The sequence below is a fragment of the Monodelphis domestica genome, chromosome 3, assembly GCF_027887165.1.
Source record: "Monodelphis domestica isolate mMonDom1 chromosome 3, mMonDom1.pri, whole genome shotgun sequence".
Classification (NCBI taxonomy): domain Eukaryota; kingdom Metazoa; phylum Chordata; class Mammalia; order Didelphimorphia; family Didelphidae; genus Monodelphis; species Monodelphis domestica.
Window position 1 is genome coordinate 336,744,480 of NC_077229.1, and position 17,433 is coordinate 336,761,912.

Sequence of the window (17,433 nt, forward strand, 5' to 3'; positions counted from 1 at the left end):
CTTTCTAGTCTTCATTATTTGCCTTTGGCAATGCCACTTTGGCTTAGTTTCTTTTACCCTTTCGATGACTACAACAAAAGATGGCAACCTGTTTTTCTTTCGTAGCTATGTTTAGGCTTGTTAGAGACTTTATAATTTTCATTCATGGTTACTTGTGTCTTGGGGGAAAGGTAGGCCCACAGCATTCAACTTCTCTTCTTTCTGCATTTCCTCTTAAAGTTTGAAGCTCATTTTAAAAAATCCAATTTCTTTTTCTTCACTATATCCAATTCTTCCTGACAGTCCCAGGAACAGCTGTGGGTGGTGATGGGGTGATGTGTTGAGAGAAGACTTTAGGAATTAGTGCATCTCAGCTGGGCAACTTTATCGAAAATCAGGGAAGTTCTGCAGGGCTCTGTAGCAGATGGACTTTCAAACAACATCCATGAAGATCTTTCTCTTCCATATTATGGAACACAGACTATATACCCTAAGTAGTGTGCTGGCACTTCACTGCTGATATTCTCATATATTTGCCCTTTCACCTGATGGATAGAGAGTGGAATTAAGGTGCCCTTTTCAAACAAAGCAAAGCTTTCCTTTCTCAGTAGTGTACTATGTTGACCTCAATGAATCTATTTGGCTCAATATAATTTCTTCATTAAATTCCTGTATACTAACTGCTCCCAATGTAATAACTACCCAGTGTTGGGAAAATGCCCAATTGCTCTGTAAGAGTCTATTACCTGTTTATCACTTGAGTCACTATGCCCAGTTCTATAGGCAGTGGAGCATTTTTCATCCATAAGTTGTCAGGAAAGTAACTTTACCCTCATCTTTCATCTCATATGCCCTCCACCTTCTCCCCCCCAATAGGTTTGAGTACATGTGTTTTATCAATCAGAAAATGTCACCAAAATTCAGTGCTGAAGAAATTCTTGGCCAGTTAGCAAACGTCAAAAATGGCAATTTAAAGAAAAAATCTGGAATGGAAAGCATAATCCAGTAAAACTGATGCTTTCTGGCTTTGTACTCTGTGGTAATCAAAAGGCAATGAAGTTTCAAGAATTGTATAAACAGCCTTGCCAAAGTGGGATGGAGCAGAGCAGAGAGGACTTAAACTTTAAACTTCTCTAGGTGCCAGGGTTTGAAATATCACAAACTTTCAGGCAAGGCATTCTCTCCTGACTGCTCAGAGTTCTGTCTGTGGTACATTTGGTTATGGAAATCATAATACACTTTTGCTATGGGGAGACCAGGAAGATAAGTAAGAATGCTGTTTCCTCTTGGATAGCTACAAATGATTTTCTTTAAATTTCTAACTTAGCAGGTAATCTCCCACACAAATGCTTGGCAAAGTTAAAAGAGATTTGGCCATGGTATAATATCGTTAACTTGAAATAAAATGTCTATTTGGTAATTTTCCTATATTCAGTGCATAAGGGGAGTATGCAGAGTGCTATATAAAGGGTTTACAAATTAGATAATGACATTTGGAATTTATACAAAGTTTTAGGCATATTTTCGATGTAAGTCTCAAAGTACCTCAGTGAGGTAGGTATTATTATTAGTCCCTCCCCACCTTTAAAAATCATCTTATGAAATCTCTTGTATGAAGAGATTTCTCTTCCCCAACACAGATTAAGGAAAAGAGCAATTTCAACACAATCAGTATTCTAGAGAGTCACCTAGAGTTACCAAAATATTAAGTGAGTTGTCCAGGGTCATATAATAATAGCATTCATATAGGTTTGCAGATTTTGCAAAGCACTTTATATATGTTATCTTGTTTGATGTCTTGTTATTCCCATTCTACAGATGAGGTAACAGATTGAGAGGTTTAATGAGTTTCCATGGTTATATAACTAGTGTTTGAGGCAGGAAGTCCAAAATAGTCCTTGAACTCAGGCTTTCCCAAATCTAAGTCCAGCAGATTCTCTATTGACTATACCATAATATCTCTTGTCTCACCCATTTTATGGATGAAGAAATTGAAGCTTAAGTGATTTGCCCAGCATCCCCCTCTGGGCCATGCTATCTCAGTTTGGTATCGATTGAAGAATATTAGGGATAGTGATGGTGATGAAAGTGACAATTTACTCCATTGTGAGATCACATATATAAAGTGCCTATATATAGATGGCTATAAAAATGTCCATTCTTTTTATTATTCAGTATAACAGTCTGCTATTCCTTTCTTGTGTCTTTGAAGGTGAGACAACCTCTGAAGAAAGATACATTATAACAGAAGGTGAAGCCTTCAAATAATATGGGAAAGAAAAATGACATATAACAGATTCAAGTTATAAAAATAATTCAGGGTCAAGTTGGTTTTCAAAGAATAACAACTATCACTACTTTTTCTAGGTCCTCCTCCCCTTCCTTCTTCTCTGTCTCTGTCCCCAGAAATATGTACAAGGCAGCCAGAACTGGAACCCACAGGCCATCTGCAACCTTCAAAAGTTTTTTCTTCTTTATCTCACCTGATTCTTCAATCTCAGGTTATGCCAGAGTTTCTTAGAACAAAATACTTGTCTTTAATTTGAGTTTCAGAATTATCATTGTGGCTTCTAATCCCAGAGGAAAAAAGGGCTCCTACCCAGTGAACATGAGCATATCCATGTTCTACTTCCACTTTCACCAATCACTATCAGCGAAATTCACCTGTTAATCCAAACATTTCATTTTTCCTTGCTAAGCTCTCCTTTTCAAAACAGAGTCTCTGTAGGTTTAAGGATAAAGAGCAGTTGAATAGCCATAAATGGGGTGAATCAATTAATTAACATTTCTAAGCTTCTATTGCCTCCTAGGATGCGTTCATTTTTATCCTGGCAAGGTATGTTTTATTTCAAAGGTATTGTGTAAGATTCAAGATGGAGGAAAAATGAGTGAATATAATAATTATTTTTTCCTTCAGATTAAAAAAATGTTCTGGCATATAATGAGTAAAAAGACTTCAAAAAAAAAAAACCCAACAACCAAACCTCTCCCAGAATTAAAAAAAAGAGTTAGTCATCTATAACAATAAACACTTAACAACATTGTTTGTAGTAGTAGTCGTCAGTTTGTTAGAAAGACTTTTAAAATCTGCTTTAGTGCTTAGTGGTGGTAGAGAATCCGTGAATGAGAGTTGCTAAGTACTGAAACAGGCAAATGTACATTTTGTGGGTCCTTGCCTAGAATGCTAATTTGGTCTTTTAAGTGAGCATTCAGAGGAATTTGATGATTACTCAGGTTCAGGATTGTTGTCCCAATCAGTCATGTCCACTTTATCATTGTCAATGTGCCACCAGGACATTAAATAGGACTAGAGGTGAACATTCTTGAAAACTGCAGCTGGAACTGCTGTTTCACAGTAGCATCATTTTGTCTTTATTTCCTCTGATTTTATGCTGATATGGGTTTGCAGCAGTATTTGCCTGCAGCCTCTTTCAACTTTTCCTTTTAATTAAAAAGCCTAATTGGGAGTAATAAAAACTTCCAATTAAGCCTTTTAAATAAAAACTGAAAGCTGAAAGTGGCTGTGGCTGCAAAGAGTTCCTAGAATTGACAGCTTCATTATGGAAGCAACTTTTCTGCTCGTAAAAGTGTGGGCTATGGGTATGACAGTACCTTAGTGTAAGATGGGGAGGGAATGAATTTCAGGAAGGTATCACAATTGATTCTATCAAAAACAATTTTTTATAACCCTTCTCATCTGTTCTTAATTCTAAGGCAGAAAAGTGGTAAGGGCTAGGCATCTGGGGTTAAGTGACTTGCCTAGAGTCACACAGCTAGAAAGTATCTGGGATTAGATTTGAACTCATTTCCTCTTAACTCCTGGCCTGGTATTTTATCCATTGTGCTACATTGCTGCCCCTTAAATTGACTCATTATTTTTCCTATTTATGTTTAGGAGACAGAAAAGATAATGATGGGGAGTATGATTTTTTCCCTCATCACTGTTATAGATTTATATAATTGAAAATAAAATTATTAATACTTAATTTTAAAAATTCATATTTTCTGGTATGGAGAACATACATTCAAGCATAAAAAACCACTATCTCTTTTGCCAGTATTCTTTTCTTTTTATATAAATATTTTATACAATAGGAAGGTCGTAATCATAACTTTGGATCAAATAGCTTTAGGCCATGATAGACTGACAGGTCTTTGTGGGCAGGTAGTGTGTAGTGACTACTAAAATGCTAATGGATATATACTCTTTAAAAATATATTGATTTGACTGAATAGGAGGGAAAAAGAAAATCATCATTTTTACCCATGTATACTGATAAATGAACACTCTGTCATAGATTGAGAGTGAGGGGGAAGGGAAAGCCAGGCATAGTATGAGAATGAGAACTGAGAATAAAATCCATGATCTCCTCTTTCTGTATATAATTTTACAATTTAGAGGTAATGAGATAAACTAAATAGACTAATACAAGAAGGAAAATTTAGCTTCATAGACACTAGAAAAATTGGGTAGAATGGCATCCATGATAGGAATAAGATTCTGGAAGGTTAATAATCATTGGGAGGAATAAGATTAGTAAAAGAGAAAATGGAGTATATATGCATATATATGTAAAATGTACATATATATTAAGAATATTCCTTACTCATATGGAGAAATACAGGAATCTGAGGGGAGAAACATGGTAGAAAACATTTTAAATTATAGAATTATAGATTCTCAGTAAGAAGGGACCTTAGAGACTACCTTCTCAAGCCTATAATTAAACAAGATCCTTTACAATTCAGATTATATAGACACTCCAGACTTTTTTGGAAATTTCTGCAACCTCCTAAGTCAATCCATCCTACTTTGGGATGACCTAATGGAAGGAAAAAGAGAAGTGGTAGTGTTACTGGACTATATTATTTGATTAATAAATATTTATTCAGTACTACAAAAGAAAAAAGAAAATGATCCTTGTCCTGAAGGAGGTTACAGTCTGTCAGGGAAAACAAGTACACATATAAGTAAATACTGAGTAATTTTGGGGTGGGACCAGCAAATGGGGTAATCAGGAAAGGACACGTAGGAGGTAGAATTTGAACTGTGCTTGGAGGGAACTTAGATATTATAAGAAATGGAGATGCATTCCATAAATTTTTGCATGGCACAGTGATGAAAGAATGTTGTGTATGAGTTTAACACTAAGTATCACTATGGAGCACAGATAGTCAGCTCCAACTACCAATGATGACTGTTGAGACTGCGAGGTATCCATATCTTGACTGATGATGTACCACAGTTTCTTTGGTTCAAATAATTATCATCCAGTAGTCTTCCTAGTGGAGATGATTTTTCTGCTACTAAGGATAATGAATGACAACAGCCGAGAGTGTTCTGGTAAATGTTTAACAACTGGATCTCCAGTGAACAGAGTGATGGGTCTAGATTCAGGAAGACTTGACCTGGGTTTTGAAGCTGAGTAAGGTATGGATAGTCTGAGATGAATTAGGGAAGATATTTAAGACATTGTTGTGAGAAATGTAGATAAGTTGTTGGACAAACTTGGGTGGTGGTAGAGGCAGGAGTTAACCTATTCTATAATTTAAAATGTTTTCTACCACGTTTCTTCCTTCAGATTCCTGTATTTCCTCACATGAGTAAGGAATATTCTTAATATATATGTACATTATATATATGTGTATATACATACACACACACACACACACACACACACACATATATATATATATATATAAACTTCATTTTCTCTTTTACCCATCTTATTCTTCCCCATTATCAATGTAGATAGAATACCAGAACTAGAAGCAGATTCAAATTCTGCCTATGTCATATACTAGCTGTATGACTATGGGGAAATCACTTAATATCTGCCTGTCAGAGTTTCCTCAACTGCAAAGTGGGGATAATAATAGTACCCACCTCCCAGGGTTGTGGTGAGTATAAAATAACATTTATAAAGCACTTTGCAAAACCTAAAGAACTGTTCAAATGCTAGGTACTATTACTTTCAGGAAAGATAAACCATTTTCCTACTTAATAGAATGTTAATGTGATATTTAACAATAATTTTTCTTATAATGAGTGACATCTGGGAAAGTCTACTATACTTTATTAAGCACAACTAAAAAGGTATTAGTAAATCAAATTCTTATAAATTGAACTTATTTTTATATTCCTTAGGATAACTTTCTGCTTAAAGGAATTTTATAGTGGATTTCTTTGCAAAGTGAACTATGACTTCCTAAAATGATTATTCCTTAAAATATAATCATTCCTATATTGTTCCTTAAAGTGGGGTACAACTGCATGCAATTCTCTTAAAGGTAGCTGAATCAACTCTACTTCTAATGGGGCTATAATCAAGTGAAATTAGACACTATTTCAGATTCAAAGTTCCTTCTAATTTGGGAAATAATCATTTCCCTAAATGGACATGGGCCCTTGGGAGAAACAGTGGTAGAACAACTAAATTACTATAAACTTTTATAGAATGTCCACATTATATGCAAAATTATTTATAATAACCCACCAGGAAACTACACAGTGCTTTCTGGGTGGTTTACCTAAAAGAAATAAAGGTAGAACATATGGGGACTAGCCAGGGGGTCTAAAAGCAATTAAATATGTACTACCTTTTATTCCTTCTTGTGGGTGGGGTAGGATGGATAATCTTGGAAAAAATATATGAGTATATTTACTTCAAATGCTTATGCTTTTGAGGCTAGTAAGAGCAAGAACAGTTCAAGAAAGAGAGGACTGAGAAATTGTATTGATGAATGTTGGCAGGGCTGCTACAAAATTGTGAAACCCAAAATATTTTTTACAAACTCTTTGCAAATCTGATGAATTTATTAATATTTTATATTTTGCTATTTATACACTTTGTGACAGTGTAGTCCCAACAGAATAAATTACATCTAACCTTGTTTAGATAATCTTCAGTCATTCTCCTTTGTGTTCAGGGACCTTCCTTTCTGGATAGGGATAGTAGCAAAGAGAGGTGATCAATATGCCACTGCAGATTCTGAAGTTTTGTCCCTCTTTGCTCTTTCCCTGGAATGTGCTCCTGATTGGTGAGAATTTACAATATCTAGTCTGCCCCAGATTTGACCACTTGAATTCATTATACATGACATGTATAATCCTTCTTTTACGGAATACAGTAGAAAACTCCCAAATTACTAAACAAACAAGTCCTGAGATAACTAAAACCAAAGCAAAACAAATCTGAGTTACTCTGTTAAAGAGTCATACAAGCAATAATAACCCAAGGACTTTATTGCCTATTGATATTTTGAATAGCAATTAACTTCCAATTATCCAGGAAACTTCTGTCTCCCCACTAGCATGACCCCTGCCAAGTTCCTTTCTTCCTTCTTTCATTGTTGTTTAAACCCAGTAAGAGTCCTATAAAAATTAACTAGACATTATAGGTTTGGCGCAAAGGATTCCCCATTCCTTCTGGGGTTTCAGCAGAGTATTCAATTGCACTTGAGAAACCAGAAGATATTGACCTGTTTTGACCATTCTACTTGATTGCCCTTCATTCTATATCTTCTCTCAAGGAAGCTGGGTTGCTTTCCAATTTTGTCAATTCAGTGTTTCTTGTACAAGACTTTGATATTCTGAACCTTCCTAAACTGTCTTAAGATCCTTCCCAGACACCCACCTTAGCCCCAACCACTTTGCTCCAAAACACTTCAATACTACTGTTCTTGAAAAGGGTGTATCATTTGTTTGCTCTATCATTTAACTCACCTCCCTTCAACTTTCTATATTCAAACTCTTTCCCTACCCAACTTCCTCAATTTATGCTATTTTCCCCCATTAGGAAATGAGGTTTTTGAGCCAGGTCTAGGGATGGAAGGTCCTGAATTCAAATCCTTCCTAGCTTTGTGAAGGGTTTCAGTAAATGCTGAATCATGAAGATATTAAAGATGTATTCAAAAGCAGACTCTAATGAGCAAAGTGTTCCTGGACCAGACTTAGGGATATATTTCCAATATTTCACATGATTGATTTCTGAATCCTTTAATTGGATTGGGTTAAAATTTTGTTGAACTTAAAAATTAAGCCTCTATTATTATCTGCAGTCTGAAAGCTATCAAACACATTGAAAAAGTCTTTTGGAATGTCAAAGGCTTAAACTTAACATCTGAAAAAATAGCCAGACTCTGAAAAAAGTTTCTGTCAGGGTTCTAGAAAGACAGAAGTTTTTTCAGTAGCCAGGAAAGACTTGCAAATTACTCTTCCTGGGCACCTGGTTGCACAATTGTGTTACTACTCATTTCTTTATCTTTGTAATTGGATGTTAATATTATGTTAAAACAAAACCTTTGCTGTTTCCTTTGTTCAATGAACACCCCAAAACCCCTAATGTGGAAACGATTTAATAAACAGTTCAGTGGGGCACATCTTCTCTCTCTCTCTCTCTCTCTCTCTCTCTCTCTCTCTCTCTTGCAGAGGGTGATGGGAAGCACAAATGAAATAATGACTGTAAAACACTTTTCAAATCTTTAAGTGCTATAGAAGAGCAAGTTTTGAAACATTCCTTCCGTCATTACTTCCTTCACTTAATTGTTCAATTATTTTCCCATTTATTCATCTATTTGTCCATTTCTCATGCATCTAACTACCTATCTATCTATCATCTCCCTCTAGCTATAAGACTTTATTCACTCCAAGTGAGTTCAAGCAAAGTTTATAGAGCAATAAATGTTTAATAAGTGGACTCAGGAAAAAAGTATATGCATACACTTTAAAATTTAATTTGCATTATGAACAATTTCTCAAATCTACGCAAATCAATTAAATGATAATTCAAACCCTAAATTGTAGATCAGATTTCTGGGATGTAAATGTTAAAGCATATCCCTGGTCTTAGGGCCTTATTAACTCTTAGTCCACTTCTCTTGAGCACAAGTTTGTCTTCTGAGAAAGTGCAGAGAAGCTTGGCTTTTGCCTTAGGCTTCCTCTCCCTTGCATTTCTTATTAAACTTCCCTAAAACTCAGACCCAAGGCATTAAGTTTTCTAGATCTTCCTAGACACTTACTTAGCTGACTGGGTTCTTAAAACTTCAGAGATCTATTGAATTACCACTTTCCCTAATGAGGTGCTAGTGACTGTTTGCAGCTGATCTTTCCTTTTATTAACTTCTCTCTTTTCCTCCTCTTTCCTCCTTCCAAAGGGTGAAAATGTTTTGTAGATTTTCTTTTTATATTTTTCTTTTTTTTTCATTTGAAATAGTTTATTTAGTCCATTTAGAACATTATTCCTTGGTTACAATAATCACATTATTTCCCTCCCTCCTCTTTACCCACCCTTACCCCAGCTGATGGGCAATTTCATTGGGTATTACTTGTGTCCTTGATAAGAACCTATTTCCATGTTGTTGTTTACACTAGGATGTTCATTTAGAGTCTACATCCCCAACCATACCCCTTCGATCCATGTATTCAAGCCGTTGTTTTTCTTCGGTGTTTTTACTCCCACATTGTTTCCTCTGAATGGGGATAGTGGTTTTTCTCTTAGGTTCCTTCAAGTTGTTCAGGATCACTGCATTACCACTAATGGAGAAGTCCATTACATTCGATTGTACCACAGTGTATCAGTCTCTGTGTACAATGTTCTCTTGGTTCTGCTCCTCTCACTCTACATCACTTCCTGGAGGTTGTTACAGTCCCTATGGAATTCCTCCACTTTATTATTCCTTTTAGCACAATAGTATTCCATCACCAACATATATCACAATTTGTTCAGCCATTCCCCAACTGAGGGGCATCCCTTCATTTTCCAAATTTGCCACCACAAAGAGCACAGGTATGAATATTTTTGTATATGTCTTTTTCCTTATTATCTCTTTGGGGTACAAACCCAGCAGTGCTATGGCTGGATCAAAGGGCAGACAGTCTTTTAGCTCCCTTTGGGCATAGTTCCAAATTTCCCTCCAGAATGGTTGGGTCAATTCACAACTCCACCAGCAATGCATTCATGTCCCCACTTTGCCACATTCCCTCCAGCATTATTACTTTACTTTGCTGTCATGTTAGCCAATTTGCTAGGTGTAAGGTGATACCTCAGAGTTGTTTTGATTTGCATTTCTCTGATTATAAGATATTTAGAACACTATTTCATGTGCTTATTAATAGTTTTGATTTCTTTAAGTGAAAATTACCTATTCATGTCCCTTGCCCATTGATCAACTGGAGAATGGTTTGATTTTTTGTACAATTGGTTTAGCTCTTTATAAATTTGAGTAATTAGACCTTTGTCAAAGGTTTCTACAATGAAGATTATTTCCCAATTTGTTGCTTCCCTTCTAATTTTGGATGCATTAGTTTTGCTTGTACAAAACCTTTTTAATTTGATGTAATCAAAATTATTGATTTTATATTTTGTGACTTTTTTCTAACTCTTGCCTGATTTTAAAGTCTTTCCTTTCCCAAAGATCTGACAAGTATACTATTCTGTGTTTGCCTAATTTGCTTACAGTTTCCTTCTTTATATTCAGGTCATTCACCCATTCTGAGTTTATCTTGGTGTAGGGTGTGAGATGTTGATCCAAACCTAATCTCTCCCTTACTGTCTTCCAATTTTCCCAGCAGTTTTTATCAAAAAGTGGGTTTTGGTCCCCAAAACAGGGATCTTTGGGTGTCCTGCTGAAGTCATTTACCCCAAGTCTATTCTACTGATCCTCCTTTCTGTCTCTTAGCCCAGTACCAAATTGTTTTCATGACCACTGCTTTATAGTATAGTTTGAGATCTGGGACTGCAAGTCCTCCTTCCTTTGCATTTTTTTCATGATTTCCCTGAATATCCTTGATGCCTTTTGAGGTCACTTAATTCTAGTTTTTGTATTCTGTTTCTTAAATACTGGATGTCATCCCTGGCTTTTTGGTCATCCTTCTCCTTCCGTTCTGATTTTCTTTGGAGGTCATCTTTCATCCTCTCTACCTCATCTTTCATCTCCTTTGACTCATCTTTCATCTCCTTTGCCTCATTTTCCAGATGGTTGATTTTGGCTTTCAAGACACTATTTTCTCATTTTATTTCAAGTGCCTCTGAATTATCTTAGTATTTCCATATGACTTATCTTAGTATTTAAGTTCTTTTCCCAATTTTCTTCAGGCTCTCTTAATTTCTTTTTAATTGCATTTTGAGTTCTTCCAAAGCCTATATCAAATTCTCTGGGACTTCTGATTTATCATTTGCTAATCCCTCCTCCTGTGTTCCATTTGCTCTTTGCTCGTTGCCTGTACAGAAGCTGTCTATTGTAATTTCTTTCTTCTTTTTACCCCTTCCTTGCTCCCCATGTTTGTCTGTCCTCTTGCTCCTCTCATTTTTTTGGTTTTAGGGGTTTCTGTCAGTCTCCCCTCTTGGATCTTTGACCAAAGATCTCTCGGTACAGTCTTTGGGGAAGGGGGTGTTGGAATTTGAGCTTCCCTGTCTTTTTCAGGCTTTTGATTGAATTAAAGTCCAGGAGTCAGTGAGGGAGGTGTGTTGGAGCCTGGGCTTCCCTGAGCTCTGAAGACTTTTGATGGGATTAAGTTCCTCTGGGTTGGGCTTGTTGTGCTCTGAGGCCAAAACTTCCTGGAAGGCTGGAGCAATATGGAGGGGACTCCTTAGCTCTAATCAGACTGCCAGCTCTATGCTCCCTCTCCAGCTCCTTCCCCACCCCCTGTGTTCAACTCTCTGAGCCTGGCACCACCCTGCCCACCAGGTACACCCTCCAGACTAGCACCTTTGTCTGCCCAGAGGTTCCCACTGCTGCTGGAGGCTTAGCGCTCTAAGTGGGGGTTGGAGGGGTCCTAGGACCTTCCTTCTGCCTTCCCCTTAAACCCAAGTGTTCTTGATTCCTGGATTTTGGGGGCATACTTTTTGGATTGAGTCTAGCAGGAGGGTTCCTTGACTCTGTCCTGTTCTTAGGTTTGATTTTCAGTCCCCTAGGAGCATTCGGTTTGTGATTGGTAAGGAAGGATATTCAGAAGTCTGAACTTCTGCTGCTTCTAGGCCTCCATCTTCTAGACTTTCATTTTAAAGGAAAAGGAAATATACAAATTTAGATATTGTATAACAGAGTAAAGTAATTGGAAGCATGTTTAAATAGAGTTTAATGTCCCATAAAAATCCTTCAGTATTCTATATTAAAGTTAGACCTAACTGTAGTTTGGTCCTCAAGCAGACTCAAATTAGAATGACATTTTCCCTTGGGAACAAAAACAAGACAAATTTGGGATCAACTCTCTAGGAGTCTATGAACCCATAACTATGAAATAATGCTAAACATGCTTGTTCTGCCAATGAGAAGAAGAAGGAATTTAAGGATAAATGTTTTCTCCCTCTTTAATTCCTCTTTCTGTTTTTTTTTCTAGCTTCTTTTAAGTTTTAGTTAAAATCTCACCTTCTACAAGAACCTTTCCCAATCTTCCTTAATGCTAGTATCTTCCTTATTGATTCTCTCTTCTCTCTCTCTCTCTCTCTCTCTCTCTCTCTCTCTCTCTCTCTCTCTCTCTCTCTCTCCACACACACACAAACACACACACATACACACATATATCTATATATTTACAAAATATCTGTGTATACTACATACATAGATACTTTTGGTTGTACATTTCTCTCTCTCTCATATTATATATATATATATATATATGTATATATATACATACATATATATATATATATATATATATATATATATATATATATATATATATATGCTTTCTTCCTTGTAAGACAAATTCTTTGAGGATAGGGATTATTTTCTCTCGCTTTCTTTATAACATTACTAAATACATTTCTTGTCATAGGAATGGTGCCTAACAAATACTCCTTGATTTTATTCGATGTCCACAATTATCTACTTATCAAGAGAAAAGGTGGAAATAGAAATAAAAAACAAATTTTATTAAGTATCTGAGAATTTATTATTGCAAAGGAGTTATAAGTATAATCCCAAAATAATTTTCATAGAAATGAAGGAAGAGCTAAATAGTTAGAGCAATCTTTAATGTTCATGCCTGGGCTGGGCCAATACAGTAAAAATTCTGATATTATCTGAGCTACTTCATAGATTTAACATTATACTAATTCTCAAAGATAGTACAATTAAACCAATTCTGAGGTATCACCTTGTACATCAAATTAGAAAATGCTATGTTGGAAGGACTATAGGAAGAAAGGCATTATAAATTGTGGCTACTAGAACTATGGATTGGTCCCACCATTCCATAAAATAATGTGTAATTATGCTTAATTAATTATTAATTTGTTCAAACCTTTTAGTCTAGCAATCCTAATATTGGGTTTATATCATAATGTGGTTAATGACAGAAAAAATTGTTTGTGTAAAATATCAATAATAGCATTATTTTAATTGTAAAATTTGGCTATCAAATTTTGTTAAATGAATGTAATAAAGTTTTATTGCTCCATAAGGAAAAACGACTATCAAGAGTCAGAGGAAAGACTTGTTTAAAGTGATTATGGGTGAAGAACATGGAGCTTAAAGAACAATAAGTATGATAATCATTTCAAATAAGACAACACTGAAGGCAATAAAATTAAAGTAAAATATAATAAATTATATTGACATCAAATCATTAAGTAAAGCCCATGTCTTCCCTTTCTGTTATTGGTAAACTTCAGAAATGAAATTGGTATGGATTTCTAGTCACAGTAACTTAAAAGTTATGCTTACATGTTTTTTTATGAAGAGATATTATGTGAGGTTTGTTTAGGTGTTTGTTGGGTAGTGTTTATTGTATCAAAACAAAATAAATTGGTTTAAAAAAAGATTTTTCATTTGAAAAGAGCATATATGACTTCCTCAAGAAGAGATCATGCCAGAATAATCTCATCTTTTCCTTTTTAACAGTATTCCTAACTGGTTAATCATATAATTGTAGGTTTAGAACTGGCATGTACCTGAAAACAGATCACCTACTTCAACTTACTTGTTTTAAAGATGAGGAAATGGAGGTCAAAAAAAAGTTAAATAATTTTCCTCAGGTTGTTTAGGTAGTAGCATAACTCCAATTTTAAATAAAGTCCTTTTACTTTAAATTTCCTTACATCACACCATGCTATCTCCTAGGGGAATGATGTTGAAATAGTTTACCTAGACTTTGGTAAAACATTTTTATAAAGGCTTCAATGCTATTCCTTGCAGAAATGTGTCCTATATAATATTATAGCAAACCAAAAAGTAATCAGTGACATACAAATGAAAATAACTCCTAGGTATTACTGAACATCAAATTAGCAGAGATGGTAAAAATATAAAAAGAAATATCCCATACTGGAAGAGCTATGGAAAGACAGGTATGACAAGTCATGTCTGAGAGAGCTGTGATTGGTCAGGCCCTTAAAAATATCTATTAATGGTTTGATGTTAACTTCAAAGATAGTATTAAGATGGGTGCTGTAAAAATAATAAGCAATGAATTGATTATGGATATAAACTAATTAGATATCCTGCTTGCTGTGCCCACAAAGTATCTTCAGTTTATATAAGTGAAATGAAGCTCATAAGTGAACTTCTTCTCTTCAGGACCAGGTGCAAGGACACTAAGGAGACTCTTGTTATACCAAAATAAACTATTTATTGAGAATATAAGACTATAAAAGGATTTCTAACTGTAAGGGATTCCAACTCCACCCAACATAAAACTCCATAGTGTAATAAAATAGTGGTAGTCATAAACTGTTATAGATAAAAGAGTGGTTGGCTTAAATTGTGACTGCAGAAAATATGGTTTTAAGACAGTGTCTTGCTTTAAATCAAATATAAGGTGGTCACCAGGGGAAAATTCCCAAATATTAAATATACCCAAGTCAGCTGGGTTTTATAGAGATTTTAATTAATACAAATGAGGAATTAATGAAAGAGAGGGAGAGAGAGAAAGGAAATAATGAGAAAAAGGGATAAACCAGCCTAGGCCAGCATGAGCCAGCCTAGGCTGAAAACCCTAAGAGAGAGATCAGTCAGTCTTTTATCCACTCACCACAAGATTTGTCCAAGCAAGATTCTAGTGTTCAGAGAGACACCAGCTGCCTCCTCTAATTCAGCTTTTCCCACCTGAATCTCTCCAGAGAGAGTTCTTCTGAGAGAGTCCCTTCTCTCAGCTTTTCATCTCCTTTTAAAGGGAATTTTCTCCCATGTCACCTCCCCTAAGTTCTCACATCTACCAATCACCATTGACGTTTTCCAAAGGACAGACCATTCTTAATTCACACCTAAGTAGACTTTGATTAAGTTCACACCTGAAAAAACCTCTGAGTAAGTTCTCACCTCTTTGCTCCTTGTAAATTCACAAGTTGCCTGACCTTTATAGGTACTTAGCACCCTTTTATATTAGATCTAAAAATAGGCACAGCTTAAGAACCTTTGCCTTACTATAAGCATGGGTTTAAGTATTTTTCATTGTTCAGCAAGGAGTTTCTTCCCCTAAAGCATGCTTAAGTAGGGGTGGAGTAGAGGTCTCACATTCCTGATCTAAGTTCCTTCATTGTTTAAAATGGGGAATGGTCTTACCTAAGTGTTCTGAAGTAGGGTCTGAGAATTTTAAGGTTCACAATAGTTCCTCAAGGAACTGTTTCTCCTGTTTCTACAGGCTACACTGATCTTTTCTAATTTGACTAACCCCAATTTTCCCTATTCTACAATAAACTAACACTATTAACCTTATAAGAAATATAGAATTCTTAACTTTGTCTCCAAGTTATAAAAATAACAAAAGTCAGCTAGTTGAGCCTCAGCAAGAACCAAATTTGGACCCTGAGCCTTAGCAAACTCAGAGTCCAAACCAAAGACCAGGTCTTTCTTTGGTCTTCTCAGTGATAAAAACAATTAATGAAAAAGCAATAAGCAGTCTCTAGTATTTCCCAAGTTGGAAAAGGAAATCATTTAGTTTCTTCAGTTTTTTTCCCTCCTTTTGTTCTACCGCAGACCATGAGGAGAGAGAGAAAAGAAGATGTCTCCTACTCCCAGCACTCAGAGAGAACAACTGCTACTCCCAGAGACAAACTGCCAACTACCTCAGAGGAACTGCCACAGAAAAACCATTACCCTTCCCCCACATACTGTCAACATTTGAAACTGACACTCTGTCTCAGATGTTTCAAACTCTAATTCTTTCTCAAGCCAAGTTCTCCACTTCTTATCTCTAAACGAATGTAACAAGACTTAATTTCTTATATCATCCTTATAATTTCAAAAAGACCTATGCGTAGTCCATTTTTATTTGTGACAAATAAAAGTACAAGTTTTGCTTTTATCTGATCTGCTCATTTCACAATGCTAGTAATAGAAGACTTAGCACCTAAAAAGACCTTGATAGATAGGAATGAAGGGCAGACTCTAAAATAATGAAATTTAATAGGGATGAATATAAAGTCCAGCACTTGGATTCATACTACTAATGTTAACTAGCACAAAACCAGCAGAGGACTGACTATATAGATAATAGTTCTTTTGAATGAGATCTGGGGATTCAGGGGATTATGAACCCAGTAGAATTAAAAAGTAATAATAATAGCCAACAAAAACTCATGAGATACTAGGTTTCATTAAGAAGGTGACAGTCCTTGATCAGATCACATATGAAGTATTATCTTTAGTTCTGAACACCATATTTAGCAAATAATACTAATAAGCTAGAGAGAATATACAAGATTTTGGGATGTTCTTCGTAATAGGCCAAACTGGATCCTGGGAGCTGACCATGTGAACATCTCAGAAATTAGCAAATGATTCAGATCAGAGTTTGATTTATTGCTTTTCTGATTTTCTAAACTCAAGAAAATGATGAAGAAAACATTAATAATGTAGATTCCACTCAAAAGTGGGTGGCATATACATTTCTCTCTCCAGAGTGGGTCATCAAACATTTACCAGCATACCATTGGATGTGTGGAACCAACTAGTAAAGGGCCTTGACATCATATCAGAAGAGAATTTTTTGGGAAGGATTTGGGATGTTTAGCTTTGAGAAATGAAGACTTCAGGTTGTCATGTGTCATATTAGAAGAATTAAACAATTAAATTTTTTTTGATTGACCTCATACAGCATATCTAGGAGCAATGAATTGAAGTTGCAAAGCAACAAATGTAGGCTTAATGTAATGAAAAACTTGTTAATAATTAGATCTTTCTAGTTGGGGCAGCTAGGTATCTCAGGGGATTGAGAGCCAAGCCTAGAAATGGGAGGTTGTGGGTTCAAATATGGATTCAGAAACTATGTTCTGTAACCCTGGGCAAGTCACTTAATCCAATAGCTTAGTCCTTAACACATTTCTGCCTTGGAACACATGCTTAGCCTTAATCTTAAGACAGAAGGTAAAAGGTTTAAAAAAGAGTAGATAGATTATCTCAGAAGGTATTACCCTTCTTTCTTCAAGTTGAACTTTGATGAATATGCTATAGACCAACATGACCTGTCCCTCAATGGGTGGTGACATGGAATAGCAGTAGCAGCAGCAGCAG

The 17,433-nt window shown here is 35.7% G+C and overlaps 1 long non-coding RNA gene across 1 annotated transcript in view; it reads left to right on the forward strand.

The window, feature by feature from the left end:
* LOC107651733 (uncharacterized) overlaps positions 1 to 16,225 on the forward strand; it is a 34,500-nt gene extending 18,275 nt beyond the window's left edge. Inside the window, exon 2 of the long non-coding RNA XR_008917759.1 lies at positions 15,898 to 16,225. This is a non-coding gene — a long non-coding RNA (uncharacterized LOC107651733). The remainder of the gene's footprint in view (positions 1 to 15,897) is intronic.
* The last annotated feature ends 1,208 nt before the right edge of the window (positions 16,226 to 17,433 follow it).